The sequence below is a fragment of the Protomyctophum bolini genome (genome assembly GCF_963924005.1).
Source record: "Protomyctophum bolini genome assembly, chromosome: 13".
Classification (NCBI taxonomy): Eukaryota; Metazoa; Chordata; class Actinopteri; order Myctophiformes; family Myctophidae; genus Protomyctophum; species Protomyctophum bolini.
The window spans coordinates 37,975,540-37,980,335 of record NC_137874.1 but is presented as its reverse complement, the minus strand read 5'-3'; positions in this window follow the sequence as shown (position 1 = coordinate 37,980,335).

Genomic DNA, 4,796 nt, shown 5'->3' with positions numbered 1-4,796 from the left:
TCTCTCTGCATGAGTGCACTGCTTCCCTCACCTTCACTGTTCGCCCCCCAAATCTCCTTTATGTCTTCCAGCAGACTTTGCCGTCCCCCATGGGACAGGGTGGGTGTGTGTGTGTGTGTGTGTGTGTGTGCGCGTGTGCGTGCGCCAAAGTCACCTGACTGAAACCATGCAGAAATTCACACTGATTCCTTCCCCCCACGCACACACACCTCATCACCTCTATGTGTTTTTCAATTATTCTTCATCATTCTCTTCCTTCCATCCCTGTACACTCCTCTCCTCCCCTGGCTGGCCGGCTGAATGGTTAGCCAGTTGGCTAGTTGGCTGGGTGGTTGGCTGGCTGACTGAATGGTTAGCCAGTTGGCTAGTTGGATGGGTGGTTGGCTGGCTGACTGAATGGTTAGCCAGTTGGCTAGTTGGATGGGTGGTTGGCTGGCTGACTGAATGGTTAGCCAGTTGGCTAGTTGGCTGGATGGTTGGCTGGCTGACTGAATGGTTAGCCATGTTGGCTAGTTGGATGGGTGGTTGGCTGGCTGACTGAATGGTTAGCCAGTTGGCTAGTTGGCTGGGTGGTTGGCTGGCTGACTGAATGGTTAGCCAGTTGGCTAGTTGGATGGGTGGTTGGCTGGCTGACTGAATGGTTAGCCAGTTGGCTAGTTGGCTGGATCGTTGGCTGGCTGACTGAATGGTTAGCCATGTTGGCTAGTTTGCTGGGTGGTGGGCTAGCTGGCTGATTGGTTAGCCAGGTGGCTAGTCGGCTGGCCAGGTGGTTGTCCTGTCTGTTAGTGTGTCTGTATGGCTGGCCACTTGGCCGGCGTTCGGACTAGCCTGCTGGCCAGTCCACTATTCACATATCATGACAGCTATCAGACAGGCGGAGAGATGCGGTCAGTAGGGACCAAGATAAGTAATCCGTTTATACGGAACATGTTTTATAAATTTGTCAAATGAAATGAAACCATCTTGGGGCTGTGGAGTCTAGACAGGAGTTTGCCCAGAGAGAGAGAGAGAGAGAGAGAGAGAGAGAGAGAGGAAGAGAGTGAGTGTGAAACAGATGGGGATGTGGTGTGTTTTTAAAAATGCATAAAGCACTCTTAGTGATAAACTTGAATGAACTTTCAGTGCCTTGTTGGAAGAAGAGTAGAGCTGGCCTGGCCTGGCCTGGCCTGGCCTGGTCCAGCATGGCTTGGCCTGGATCACTTCCCCTGCTCCGTATACAGTCCAGGGCTGGAGGGGGTCAGCGCACCTTTAATTCAATCAGTCCTAACAAACACTGGCAATATTCTGCCAATGAAATCAGCTCGTTTTTCTTTATTGATCTTAAAAAAGGGAAACGACTGAGAATGCAGTTTAGAAGTGGAACGATTCCTATTTCGTTTGACTTTAATCAAGTGGTCAAAGGTGGTCCCCATGCTAAATGATGGAAAGCTGGTATAACCAAATGGACCCTTATAGATCTTTAACTCTAACTTGAGAGTGTAAGATAGACTGCTTCCGCAAGGGTCCATTTGCCTGGCTGTTTTCTCTCCTATATGGTAGTACCACATCAAAATATTATCCAGCTAAAACAAAATTGTTTTTTTTTGGATCTGCATCGGCTAAATCTCATCAAATGGTGATCCGTGAGCTCAAATGCAGAATATACCATGGACTGGTCTAAACGTTATCCCCCCCCAGCCGTGATCCAGGGGGTCAGAGGAGACTGTGGTCTTATATTCCTGTAAGGGTTTCTAAAGCAAAACTAACGTCATTGTGATTTTTTTGGGGGGGGGGGGGGCTGTGAATAGCGCTAAAGAGACTTTTTAACCTCCATGTTTGTTTGTTCCTGCCTTGAAGCTGTTATCCGCTGCCCCGTTGAACACCCTATTTATACGTCAGACCTTCCTGCAACTCAACCCAAACACAACCTTTTTGTAGCGATGGACACTCTAAACATTATTTTAACTACTAGCTATGTATGTTCATCTTTATTATAATTTGTACTCTCTCTCTCTCTCTCTCTCTCTAACTCTCTCTCTAACTCTCGGACCTGGTCCTCTTGTGATTTGATTTGTTTTGTTTTGTTTTTGTTCAGTTTAAATATGAAATGTTCTTTGATCATGGTTTCATTGTTTTTCCGTGGTGCGTTCCGTTTCCATCTCCCAGGTGAAATTCACTTCATCTACCATGTTTTGTAAAAAGAGAAACGGAGGTTGTTAATTCAATCACAAATGACATAAAATGCGATTCGCGCACACAGCGAGAAATGAAGCATCGACGGCCAGTAAAAAGGAATCTCACAGGTGCGTGAGGAGGCTATAATACTCCGGAGGGCTTATTAGACCAAAACAATCAAATACAGTATACGTTCCAACGCCTTTTAAAACGCTGAAGACTTTGGCAAGGCGTCAAATCGCAGAAAGCTTTTCTCCCCGAGCGATAAATATATACAGGATACAGAATAAATTGGCATTGACACGTCTATTCAGTTCTGAAGCTTTGGGATTGTTTTTGCTGTTCCTTTGATGTGTTCTCAGTGGCAGACAGAGCCCCGTACTGTACTGTATGTACCGTACGTCTCTCCCTTCTCACTCTGTTCGCTAGTGTTTTCTCGCCGTCTGTGACTCCCTCTTTGCGTGTCTTGGTGAAGCCAGTGGCTCTGTCTGTTGTTGAGCCAGTGGCTCTGTCTGTTGTTGAGCCAGTGGCTCTGTCTGTTGTTGAGCCAGTGGCTCTGTCTGTCGTTGTCTGTCCTGACGGACGCACACTGTGGGCCCTTCTTCCACCAGGTCCAGTTCAGAACCGCTTCTTAGTCCATGAGCCAGGCCTCCAAAACCGGAACGTTAATTATGAATTGAGTGGGGCAAAACCATACGTACATTAGATTGTTTACAGGAATCAATATGAGTAAATTAATACATGATAACCGTTGATATTTATCACACATTTCGTCATTTTCACCTACAGTAGGCCTATACGTGATGGGTGAATAGGTGACATTTTAATTCATAGTGAAACGTCCCCAGTTGATTACTTGCACAAAGACAATGATTTATTGTATTACACATTTTCTGAAATTGTACATTTAAATGTGCAAATTTGGCATTGTATAGGAGAATATGCAAAAAAAAAAAAAAGAAGCTACTACTGTGGAAGGGTTTTGATTATCATATATTAACCCATTCTGACCGGGAACCCATTCTGGTGTTAGCATCATGTTATGCTTTAGCTATTGAAAAACAGCAGATCTACAAGCTCATAGCGCGCCACCGAGTGGCGCGCTACGAGCTTGTAGGTCTGCTATTTTTTGAAAAATCGAAGAACGACTGACATTTTTTAGAATCTGATCTCAGGTCAGAATGGGTTAATCAGACCAGTGTGTGTCCAGTGGAAACCTCGTATGAATCTGATCTCAGGTCAGAATGGGTTAATTGTGTGTGTGGGTGCGTGCGTTGTGTTGTGTTGTGTTGCGCCCACAGATGGTGCAGCGGGTAAACAGGACAGTGTTTCTTCAGTGTGTTCCAGACGCCTGCGGCGCTGCAGTGACTGAAACCCGCTGGTTTTTACTCAAAGCTTTTTTGCTCTTCGGTCGGTCGTTCTCACCAATTAGTACACGGTTCACCGCACAAGTAGAACGCCCCGGAGCCTGCAGCGAGGCAGGAACCTCTGTGGTCCATGCCGGCGGACGGACGGACAGCTGCTGCTGCTGCCCCAAGAGGGGAGTAGTTTGGAGCAGTGGTTCCCAAAGTTTTTAGCCCGTGACCCAAAACAGAAATTTGGACCGTTAATTGCCCCGGGGGACCCGAGCTAGTGAAAATAGCAGATCTACAAAGCTCACAACGCACCGCTTCGTGCCACGTTGTGAGCTTGCAGACCGGCTATTTCCACTACTACCTAAAAAAAGATTATGGAATTTCTTCAGATTTGTCTTTTATTTCTTCCTGAAATTACTGCAATTGCTTTTTTGGGGGGGTAATGTTTGAAATAATGATAATTTAAAAACTAAATGTAGGGAAACACAATGTAAGGGACCCATACAAAGATCTCCGTGGCCCACAAATGGGTCCCGACCCACTGTTCTGGAACCAGTGGTCTGGAGAATACAGCAGCACTCCAAAGGCCTGGTGAGTAGGGGGTGACTTTTGAACGTTGTCTTATAAGTTAGTGTTTCCTTTATACCTTTGAAGGACTCCCTTAACTCTGACAGTGTAATACAATTGTACCCTGATGGGTCCATTTGGTTCCACGGGTACACTGTCAGAGTTACAGACCTGCAAGGGTCAATGTAGAACTATAGGGCCCCTTTTCCACCCGTTGGTTCCCAATGGGAACCGGTTCAGTTATCTTTGGTTCTTAGTCCATGAGCCAGAGCTCCAGAATTGGAACGTTAATTATAAATTGAGTGTAGCAAAACCATACCTATATTAGATTGTTATCACCGTGAAACTTCCCCAATTGAGTACTTGCACGAAGACAATGATTTATTGTATTACACATTTTACATTTTTAAATATGCAAGAGAGGCATTATGTAGGAAAATATGCAAAATAATTGAAAATATGAAAAAGCTACTACTGTGGAAGGGTCATCATCTATTCATTTACATGATAACGTACTATAGATCCTATAAACAATTTAATATAGGTCTAGTTTTTCCCACTAATTTTGGAGCTCTGGCTCATGGACTAAGAACCCAAAAGAACTGAACCGGTTCCCAAGCACGTGCTTCTGAAGCTCTCAAGGACCTGTTCCCTGTCTAGTATTCTACGTTAAGTACAGTACTTGGATAAATGTACTAGTTTGGACCATCTGTTATTATT